The sequence below is a fragment of the Haliotis cracherodii genome, unplaced genomic scaffold (genome assembly GCF_022045235.1).
Source record: "Haliotis cracherodii isolate W230 unplaced genomic scaffold, xgHalCrac1.p SCAF_2, whole genome shotgun sequence".
Taxonomy (NCBI): Eukaryota; Metazoa; Mollusca; class Gastropoda; order Lepetellida; family Haliotidae; genus Haliotis; species Haliotis cracherodii.
The window spans coordinates 39,609,425-39,621,832 of NW_027266275.1; the positions used below are offsets into that span (position 1 = coordinate 39,609,425).

The 12,408-nt window shown below is 39.8% G+C and overlaps 1 protein-coding gene across 2 annotated transcripts in view; it reads right to left on the minus strand.

The window, feature by feature from the left end:
- Positions 1 to 11,954, minus strand: part of LOC139469109 (long-chain-fatty-acid--CoA ligase 1-like) — a 53,463-nt gene extending 41,509 nt beyond the window's left edge. The window contains exons 1-2 of one of the 2 annotated variants that reach the window (XM_071251241.1): positions 11,831 to 11,954; positions 1,456 to 1,574 (exon numbers count right to left, since the gene is read on the minus strand). The gene's annotated coding sequence lies outside the window, so the exon portion shown is untranslated. The remainder of the gene's footprint in view (positions 1 to 1,455; positions 1,575 to 11,830) is intronic. The other variant, XM_071251240.1, reaches the window with a different exon arrangement.
- Positions 11,955 to 12,408: the final 454 nt, after the last annotated feature.

The following is a 12,408-nucleotide window of genomic DNA, read 5'->3' on the forward strand; positions in this document are numbered from 1 at the left end:
TTTTGTCTTCTAATTAAATTTTAACAAAATCCCATACCATTTTGTTCAATATGATATTACCAGTGTTCATAACCTAGAATGATTTACATTTTACCGACTTTCCGTTTGACAAAGGGCGGTGGGGTTGCCTTTTGGTTTGAGCGTTCGCTTGTCACACCGAAGGCCCGCGTACAAAGTGCGAAGCCAATTTATTGTGTCCATCGTCGTGATATTGCTAAAAGCGGCGTAAAATCCAACTCACTCACAAGACATAAGCATTTACATGTATTCTGATATTATTTATCATTTTGCCAAATCCCACACAAATATAAATTACTAGCGGGTTTTTTCAATAGCAATAGGAATAATAGTGAAATGAACCCGTGAAGATACTGGTAGAAAATTAGGTCTTCAGCAGCCCATGCTTGCTGTAAGAGGCGACTATGCTTGTCGTAAGAGCCGAGTAACAGGGTCGGGTGGTCAGGCTGGCTGACTTATTATCGTGTCCCAAAAGCGTAGATCGATTCTCATGATGACAATCACTGGATTGTCTGGTCCAGACTCGATTATTAACAGACCGCTGTCATATAGCTGGAATATTGCTGCGGCGTTAAACAACTCTGCACGATATCTGCGCCACTATATGATTAAAGCATGGTTGTTATTTAAGTATGTGAAAGATGTCACTTACAGCAGGGACGTGTTGTGAAATATTCTCATAGATCTTAGTAATAATTTCAAAATTACCATATTTGTCTATTTTGAAAGTTTTAGTTCCAATATACAATTATCGTAAAACTATAAAATATGTTTAATGTGTAGACGAGAAATACACGAAATATACAAAATACGAAAGAATCAGGCAAATGAAAAATGAAAATCTCATCATGTGCAAGTCTACCTTCTTGTGTCAGACCGACGTAGTTCTGTGAATAGCTCATGGCCGCCTATGTACACTACCTCTGATAATTCAAATATAGTCCTTGAATAAATACATAGCTTGAATAAACGCTCGGGCAAAAAGAGTGAGTGAGTGAGTATGGTTTCACGACGCTTTTAGCAATATTCAAGCAATATTATGGCGGGGGACATCAGAAATGAGCTTCACACAATGTACCCATGTGGGGAATTCAACCCGGGTCTTCGACGTGACGAGCGAACGCTTTTACCACTAGACTACCCCACCGCCCCTCAGGCAAAAAGAACAATTTGAAACAAACAGTACACAAAAATGATACATAGGCCCCACTAACTTGTGTAAAGAACACGATAATTGCTCGGCGATTAAAGTTGATTAAACTTTAATTTGAAAATAGATTAAAAATCATATCAATCCATCTTAGAATTATTACACTAATACATTCAAAATCTTCAAGGATAAAAAAGGGCGCCGTGCTTTTAAAACTAGCAGTATGCTCAATTAGAACAAGATCTCAATATTGACTGATTTTAAATATATATGGCTTCGCAACTTACTCAGAAATCGTTGTCACTATTCCTCTATATTAGAGTTGACGACATCAATGCGTATGTCTACGGTTGAGTATTCCTTGCAGTGTGCATCCATTCAGATACAGCACCTATATAGCTGCCTCCTGTTTCAAAGCATACAATAGATAGCTGATGCTAGGGCAGTTACGCATCAACACGATCCATTAATGAACATGATTTAATTGAAGAAAAAACATCTGTTGCTAAACGAGCCCATTAGTGTCACCAAACACAAGGCGAACATAATAAAACCCACGCAGTCGAACGCTGACGTTTCGAACTCTGTCATCAAATATGCTCCGGGATTTCGATAATGAACAAGTTACATTTAAAAGAAATAAATCGCCACTCGTTTGCAACACATGTTTTAAAAACTTACGTAATATGATCAGGTAATATACGACGATATGCGACCACCTCGACTAAACGATCCTACCGGTGCTCTGGTGTTTCACATCTAAAATCCAGGCCAGCTCTAACACTCTGTATAGTACGGTTGATCTATCAGTCAGGTTGCATTCTGTTTTGGGCCATTTCAAAACTATATTTGTTTCTAGTTTTGACCGATCCTAACCTAGACCCAAAACAGTCTCGCTTTGCCCGTATTTTATGCCACAGGCGTAATATGTCACTATAGATAAAACTATAGATAAAAACATTCTAATTTAAAAAAAAATAAATAAATAAAATTAAAACCCTACTTACCAACCCTACGTTTAGATAAGCTGAAATAGCAACACATACGGGGCTTTTTGGCCTTAGAAATGAAGCACACGTGTGTTAGTCATATGATGATAAATGTACGTTATAAAATATCAGTAACACTATGGATGACGTACTGCGAAGAGAACTGTAACTCCCTCAACATATCACGAATTTATATCACCAGTAACCCTGAACTACATGATATTAATTTCAGTTTTTGGAGTTTGAACACACATGTATATCCTCGTATGTTCGTTGGGAACATATTGTAACACAGATATATATCACCTACCTCATGCTTATACATCACATTCCTAACTTTAAATATAAGAAATCCATGTATAAATGATTTATGCAGGACGTGTGTAGCTGGATATATTGCTTGGCAACGCGCGGGCACAAACATGGCGGTTGACTGTTTTGTCAGTTAACTTACTGCAAATGCCAAAATATATTTCATCAGTATGTTGACAATTGCATTAATTGTCAAATGGCATACCCACAGGAAGTATTCATATATAGCTCAGCAATAGTGAAACATACTACGAAAATCCCCATTAAGGACCACCCGATTATTTCATATTACTCCAGTAATCTGTCATTAAGGACCACCCGATTATTTCATATTATTCCAGTATTTCTTTAAGGATAGCCCGATTATTTTATATTACTCCAGTAATCTGTCATTAAGGACCACCCGATTATTTAATATTACTCCAGTAATCTGTCATTAAGGACCACCCGATTATTTCATATTATTCCAGTGATCTGTCATTAAGGTCCACCCGATTATTTCATATTACTCCAGTAATCTGTCATTAAGGACCACCCGATTATTTCATATTACTCCAGTAATCTGTCATTAAGGATCACCCGATTATTTCATATTACTCCAGTAATTTCATTAAGGATAGCCCGATTATTTTATATTACTCCAGTAATCTGTCATTAAGGACCACCCGATTATTTTATATTACTCCAGTAATCTGTCATTAAGGACCACCCGAATATTTTATATTACTCCAGTAATCTGCCATTAAGGACCACCCGATTATTTTATATTACTCCAGTGATCTTGTCATTAAGGTCCACCCGATTATTTCATATTACTCCAGTAATCTGTCATTAAGGACCACCCGATTATTTCATATTACTCCAGTAATCTGTCATTAAGGATCACCCGAATATTTCATATTACTCCAGTAATGTCATTAAGGATCACCCGAATATTTTATATAACTCCAGTAATCTGTCATTAAGGACCACCCGAATATTTTATATTACTCCAGTAATCTGTCATTAAGTACCATCCGATTATTTCATATTACTCCAGTAATGTCATTAAGGATCACCCGAATATTTTATATTACTCCAGTAATCTGTCATTAAGGACCACCCGATTATTTCATATTACTCCAGTAATCTGTCATTAAGGATCACCCGAATATTTCATATTACTCCAGTAATCTGTCATTAAGGACCACCCGAATATTTTATATTACTCCAGTAATCTGTCATTAAGTACCATCCGATTATTTCATATTACTCCAGTAATGTCATTAAGGATCACCCAAATATTTTATATTACTCCAGTAATCTGTCATTAAGGACCACCCGATTATTTCATATTACTCCAGTAATCTGTCATTAAGGACCACCCGATTATTTCATATTACTATAAGTAAGAGGCGACGGACGGGATCGGGTGGTCAGGCTTGCTGACCTAGTTGATGCATGTGGTTCATTTTGTGTAGTATGTGTTATATGTAACTTAATGTGTAGCAGTAGCAATATTTAAGTTATGAGATGTCCGTGAACATGCTTCCGTGACATAGATGCGAGGATACAGCTCCGTATGTACTTGAAGTGACAGAGAAAGGTAAGAAATGGCAAAGCCAGTCGTGAAGTCAAACCGGCCATTGGTAAGTGAGTGAGTTTGTTTTAACGCCGCTTTGAACAGTATTTCATTTTAGAGCGTGTCACCTTGGGAGGAAGCCCGAAGTTACACAGGCCAAAAGGCTATTCCAAAAGGTCATGCACGAGTGTATATATTGTGTTTGTTTGTTGTTTAACACTCAGCAATATTCAACCTACAGACAGCGGTCTATAAATAATCGAGTCTGGACCACACAATCCAGTGACTGATATCATGAGCATTGATCTACGCAATTAGGATACGATGGCATGCATCAACCAAGTCAGCGAGCCTGACCATCCGATCCTGTCAGTCGCCTCTTACGACAAGCATATTCGCCGTTTTACGGCATAAGGGTTGCTGAAGACCTTTTTCAGCTTTCCAGTCATATCACGGCGTGTCAACTTGATTTTGGAGGAAGTGGCCCAATCATAGACATTCACCATCTTGGTGAAACCCCCGAGCACGGGTATGGTGCTGACGAACCCCGAAACGTAACAGGAGTAAAAAGAGTAATAGTTTGGCATAGGGAAATTCTTACAGTTTCTCTGCGATCGAACTACAGACGAACGGTATACTTCGACAAATCAACTACGTCATACAGTTTTCACGCTATCCAAAGTTCAGCTCTAACGACATGCAGAGACACCTCTGGAATGGGACAGTCAAAAGGTTAGAGCAGAAATGGGATTCGAACTCACGATGAGCGGATCCTGACAGCTCAAGGATGCAACTCCACTATCACGATCAACAAAGTACTTCGTCTTTTGTCAGTCTATATCATTAAGATGCTTAAACCCAGCAGCCATCAGGCGGATTTGTTATTCGAACCCACGATCATATTTTTCTGAGACGCCTTGGGACTCTGCACAGTGAATTGCAGCGTTTGTGCGGGAAGGGAAGGTCACAAGTGTAAGTGGATCTCGCTCACCTTTCAAAATGCAATAACAATTCCACACAATTCTAACAACCTATCTCCCCACCTGTAAGCAACATCAACATGTAGCGTCATCGACGTCATTAGCCAAGGAACTGCACCATTGGTATTTGTAGAAAATACCTGTTCATGTAATATTGACTTAAGCTATTTGCTAATGGAGTATTACCTATACATGTGAACGAAAGGAATTGCCCATAAACTCAAGGCAAAATACCCCCAACCCCCGCGCAAAAAATAAAATAGGCAGGTATAAATGTAAAAAATATTATTAAACCATTTATTATTATTATTGCTATTGTTGTTATTATTATGAAATGTGCTGTTATTATCAGTATTGTCCACGACTAGTATTGATACTCGTACGGTTCACTGGTTACTGGCTATAATTGGCGTCTAAAATAGAATTGCCTATGCGATTTCACGGGTATAGTGTAGTTGTTGGCCTGAGCCGATAAAATTACTTAGTCCATATCGCCTTGCAGACTTCTCCTGCTGATATTGAAGCCAAGTAGAGCGGTAAGTTGTCACATTTAGGACACAACACAGGTACACAGGTAGATAGTATCGTAGGCAGTTTGGCAGAGTATAGGTTTTATCAGGGAATATATATATGTCTTATATATTCCCTGAGTTAAATACGTTAAATATATATATAGATAAATATTCACATCGTTGCCCAAATCAAATTACAACACCAGCTGGGCTATTATTACGATGGCCAACAGCACAGAGTCATGTGCAGGTCAATGGCTCCTAATTAGTGCCAGAGAATGGCCGGTTGGCCACTGAAGATTGACATTGTGGATGAGGTGCGGGATACTGCAAGCTGTCTGTCCCATCACCACAATCGTGATTATGCACATGCGGTAACTGTTATATCACAAATAAAGTGTTGTGTTTGAAGGACAGATATCCCAAACGTAACACCACGGGATACATGGTGGAATCCAAGATCTCGGAACCTCTCTGCAACAACGTTCGTGAGCGAAATCTCCCCACAAGTCCGGCGATATCCATTCATAATGCGTCCACATCACAACTAAAGTCAAAACAGCCACTAACATCGTGAATTCGGAGAACAGTTGACCACACTGCCTTTCAACTGTGCCACGGAATCCACAATTGGGACGCTTTGCAGCTTTGTGAAAAGGTTTCCGTCACATCTTACAATAGTGACGTCTTTTTACGGCAAGTGGGAACAACAGCAAGAATTCCGCGAGTTCCTCATCCTCCACGACTGCAAGCAACGAATGCACGTACAACGGCCCCTATACGTGAATCCTTTGTGCGGAAACAAATAAAAACCAAGGACTCCATCAAGGCAAAGAATTTCAACTAACTCTGTTTCACCTTGTGTCAGTGACTGTGATTTTTCAGTGACTATAGCGATTGTTCTGTAATTTTTAGTTAATCTTTCCACTGGGTAAGTGTTTATACAATTTGGTCATTCTTGTTAATTCTTTAAAGTTGCAATGCCTTTCTTTTCATTTAAAATTAAAAACTCTGATGACGGGTCCTCCAGTAAATCATGCTTTCCTTGGAGGATCCGACGAAATACTAAACATACAACTGCTGAGACTTCCCCACCTCGCTCAATTTCCCCATCTACTCCTCTCCAGCCTGCAACCTCAACTCCTCTTGATCATCACTGCCGCATTACTAACCCCCATTGTGATGGCCGTTGTTGTTCTCCACCTCCATGCCCCTCCCAAACCGCTGACCACCGCACTGTCCAGCCCCCATCTCGCGTCAGCTTCACAACCCTCCCCATGCCTTTGTTTGACGGACATGATCCCCGCTCTGCACCTTCATGGCTAGGTAGATTTCAGAAATTTACCTCAATTCAAAATTACACCAGTGAAGAAATTATTAACGTTTTCCCCCTATATTTATCCAAAACTGCTTTAATTTGGTATGAAGGACTTCCATGTAAAGACAACATGACCTGGATGAACTCAAACAATCCTTTTTAAAATGGTATGGTCCATCGTCAATTCAAGTCATAAACCGCAAAAATGACCTGATTGATAGAAACCAAAAAGTGCACGAAGGCTTTTGTGAATTTCTTCAATATATTCCTTATGAGGCATCTCTTTTGAAATGTAACACTGATCAATTTATACAAGACCTCATTTTCAGAAATGCCCTCCCTCACATCATTCAGTTTATTCTCACCCGGTGCCATGCCACGTTGTCAGATATGGCAGAGAGTGTCCAGATAGCAGAGAACATACACAAAAAATCTGGTATGGAGGGAATCATGTCTATCGTTAAATCCCTCAAAGTAAAGTTGGACAGAATAGAGGAGGAGCGACAACTCAACAACTGATTTCCAACCCTCCCCAAACAAGGCTTTCCCCCATCAAACCCTTCCCTCCCACTGGTCTCCCCCTCCCCTTTCCATTCCACCACCTCCCATCTTCCCACCCCCAGTATACCATGCGCACACACACCCATACAAGTGCGTCCATTGTGGGTTATACCATCTGAGTCCCCAGGAGTGTCGCCTCAATCCACCCACCCCTGTCAATTACTTTCCGCCACCACTTAATGCTTTCTTTGTACATGTATACAATTATCTGTCCCTTTTCCTTTTTCTCTCAGCTGTATCATACACCTGTGTGTATATATCTCGCCAACTTAGTAGCCTGTGCCCCTTCCCGACGTTTATTAATAGGCACTAAAATATCTCAATTTGATTCGGGCGTTGTTTCACTGCTATTTGATGTATGAATGTGTGTTTCAAGTATGTCTGAGATCGGCTCTTAATGTTTTTTTCGTCATGAGCAGTAGTGTAAGAGAAATATTATGCGCCTGAAATTGAAAATGATGTTTATGATAAACGTAATGATGTTTATGATATATATTTATGATGTGTATGAGGATGCTCGTGAACCTGATATGATGTATTAATAAGTTGTATAGTTGACTTGAATGGTGTGATGTGGTGAGAGTAGATGAGAGACAGGTAGAAAGGGAGAGAGATAAAAGTACGTGAGAGAGAAAGAGAGAGAGAATTTATGTGTGACAGATCATTTACCGTTAGAATGATAAGCTATCTGTGAGCAACTGTGTGAGACTTGAGCGTCGTGTATATTATTAGTGACGGTGAATTGATACATGGCACCTTACCATGATTCCTGTAAAGCTATATTTAAAAAAAAATATTTTCTACCTCACTGCTCAGTGGAAACGTATTTGTGTAAACATGTTATTTATACCTGGTGTACTATATTTTATTGTGTTAATCCATGTACTTGACATAATCTGATCTGGTGTTAATTAACACATTGGAATGTGCCGTCTGTTGTAGCAAAAAGAAAATCGGGTTCCACAACATATGTCTCAGTCTGCTTTCCTATTGTGAAAATACTGTTATTATTATACTAACTTATGGGTTAATAATATACAGCTTACCGTGGATGTTGTTCAATTTTAATATGAATTCATCATTTAAACTTTGTGAATCAACCATGGTTGATACTTATCCTTATATAATGTGTCACATCAGTACAATCTGAATGGCATGGCTATACCGTCTCTACCCTATTGTATTAATTTCATAACGGGTTTCATGCTTTAATATTTAACTTGTATCATGTAGCGTAATCATAAGGCTACCGCACAGACACTTCACCCGTCACCCGTCCCAAGAAAAGAGGGGCGGTGGGGTTGCCAAGTGGTTCAAGCGTTCGCTCGCCACAAAAAGTGTCGGGTTCAATGTGTGCTCATTTCTGGTGCCATCTGCCGTGATATTGCTGAAATCGGCGTAAAACCACGCTAACTCCCGATGAAAAGGTATTCACCTCCCCATCGCGAATTATTTAAACTGCTTCAGTATAAGTTTTATAATCAACAATCTAGTACTTACATGTTTGTGTAATGCGTCACTCAAATAATTCAAGCTTTATGACGGCGGTCTGCAAGTTATCGAGTTTGGACCCGACACCTGAACGTAATATACATGGGCGACCTGTATCCATACATTTGCTGGTAATTTAATACCAAACACTATCTCAAGCGGTTAATACAGTGTTATACATGCACGTCTTACCTTTAGCTGATCATGGCGTAGTTACTGCAGCTAGTTTACGCCGGCTTATTAATATAGTAGGGAACAGTTGATAAGGGATAAGTGTAGATGTAATGTAATGCGAGTTCACTAAGCAGGGGAGATAACTGTGCTCTACATATCCATGGTCACACGATCATACCAGCGGGTCGTGTCTGTTCGTGTCACACAAGTTCAACTCATGCTTGGTGAGTGCGTTGGGTTTATCGCCGCTTCATACAGTTTCAAGTGGGAGGAAAGGAAAGTGTTTTCGAAACCAATACGAATTAACGTATAACCAAACTAAGTAATAAAAGTATATCCATAAATGTACCTACAATATTTCTATCCCATGATAGACCTGTAAAAAGTTTCTAATTTTACAATAAAAGGAGGACAAAAGATAGAGCTTAGTATTCAACCCTGTCTGACACCATTATATAAAATAGGGTAATGTGGTTCATCTTTCTTGTCATTTCCCCCCTGAAATCTGCAAATAAACAGTAAAAGACTTTGCAGAACAAATAAGCTATCAACTGCTCTGTACCCAGACCTTAATCCTGCTCCAGTCCCAGGAATGGTATATGTCACGGAGATTTGGGAGTCAGGGTGTGAGTGAGTTTGAGTTTGAGTTAACGCCGCTTTAAACAGTATTCCACTTACCTGACGGCGTTTCAACCTGCTGTGAAAGGACAGTTAGGAAGTTACACAAGTCATGAGCTCCATTCCAAACGGTCATTAAAAATAATATATTTATACAATAATCAAGTATTTGTGGTAATGAAATCATAGATTAAAACTTTCGCGGATACCATACATATGTTTATATCATAATCAATTATGTATGATCATAAAAATTAAAAGCGATTCGTTCACCCAAAATATCAGTAAATTTGAAATCTGTCGTGTTTGGGAGGTGACGAGAAATATATTCTTTGCTGTGGCAGTGAACAGTCTTAATGTACTTGACCCGTGAAGATCCGGGTAGGATAGGTCTTCAACAACCCATGCTAGCCGTAAAAGGCGATTATGCTTGTCGTAAGAGGCGACTAACGGGATCGGGTGGTCAGGCTGGCTGACTTGGTTGATGCATGTCATCGATCCCAATTGCGTGGATCGATGCCCATGTAGTCAATCACTGGATTGTCTGGTCCAGACTCAATTACTTACAGACTGCCGTCATATAGGTGGAATATTGCTGAGTGCGGCGTTAAATAACAAACAACCAACCAAACAAAACAAACTTAGTGTACTGCATTAAGACATGTAAGATCCCAGCTTAGACTATCAGTTTTTTACACTGATCCCGGAATAAATCTCTTGTCGGTTTATAGTATTCGAGTGAGTGAGTGAGTTTGATTTTACGCCGCTTTTAGCAATATTCCAGCAATATCAAGGCGGGGGACACCAGAAATGGGCTTCACACATTGTACCCATGTCGGGAATCGAACCCGGGTGTTCGGCGTGACGATCGAACGCTTTAACCACTAGGCTACCCGACCGCCCCTATATAGTATTCGAACAACACTCAATGGTATTGCAAAACTACACGCTTAGAAATAGTTATAAACTCATCATGGATGATAACCTTCGTTATCAAAAGCTTCCCAGGGGCATACGTAGTTTAGATAAGAAAATCACAAAGCAGACACCATACGCACTGTTATCAAAAGGTCTCGCCAGCTAATATACAGGCCGTATACGTTGTCACTATATAGGAAGTATTTTATCTAATGAGGTAGTGAAAACCCGGGTCAATTAACGCAAGGACTATGTACACCGAACTTTGTACACAGGGACTGTCTCTGACAGTCCTGCGTTACACTGGGCACCGCCACGCGTCTTGGCGTGCTGCGCATATATATAGAAAACAGGGTCAACACGGCGCCGTTGTCAGTCAGCTCGCAAACGCCGGTACGCAAGTTGTGGATTCACGTGATCTGATGTAGGTCATTTGGGAACATTGATATTTAAACGCATGTGTTCAACATGTCATTGAAACTGCGAATAATTATCATGAGCATGTTCAAACTAGATTTCTGTGACGATATTCTTAGGTACAGCATTGTGGACAAATAAACAGGAGTCAAATACATTAATAGCATTAATTTAAGTCGTTCATGCGTGACTTCACAGATTACATAACATACATTTGACAAGCTATATATCACGTGACTGGTCTTGGCGTTGTCACTGACAATCATTAATGCTTTACTTAAAGATATAGGATATTTAGTAGAAATGCAGAAAAGGACAGCACACCTTATGGTAATGTGTTGATATTAAAACGGGGAGGGCGGTAATACTCGATTATAGTTTAATGACTGTCTACTGAAAGGTGAATATATACATGTCCGGTTTCAGTTCTATGAATAGATTGAATGGCTGAAAAACCACAACGCACTTGAATATTGCATGCAATATTCATGCCTTCTCACGATTCAAAATGTATTCACGTGCCTGTGCGAGGTGCAAGCGGGGACACTTAGTCTTAAGTTAGACTGTCAATGTCTAAAAGTACAACTGATAATATCTATAGCCGAGGGATCTAAAACGTTACGTAAAAGTAAGACATTTGTGATAGCCCGTTGCTTTTAACCCAGTGACACTCAATCGCGTTACCTATTACCGATAATAGGGATATAATGAGTATCCTGGCTTGTCACCATGAATGCATACTTGCTACGCTGATAGCCTGTCGTCTGTGGGTCGCTTACATCCACAGTATTTTACAACATTGCTAACTTACCTCTCACAGCTGAATCCTAATTCAGTGTTGACTTTCCGTGTCCGAGGCTAGAGCTGGGATTGTGCGACCACTTCTGGTGAGACTATTCGCCCGTGACACAAGCTCGAGATTTTACGAACCAGCGAATTTCGGAGCTTTTGACTTCAGCTGAACTTTGCCCCTTCTGTTGTGTACGTCAAAGAAAGCATTGTTGTGTCCACAACTCAAGTTGCATAGACTTTGCACGGTATGCATGGCCTCCACGTGCTTATATAATGATTTGTCTTACACCCGGAAATATGTCTTAACATGTTCAATTGTAGTTTCATACATATTTGTCATATTGACAGGGGGAAGATGTTTTATCTGTCCATGGTTTACGTGATAATCAAAATACATTGAGGCAGACATACTAAAATGGATTGCTTTTCAAAATCCATTTGGTTATGTCACACTATGTCACAATGTGTGACCTGCTTCATAACGTGACGTTGTGCCCGACGTTGTGGATCGTTGCCTATTTCATTAACATCCGCGTCTTTTTGGCGATTACTTGAAGCTAAAGGATTGCTTCACTCGTGTCAAAGCTGATTGTATTT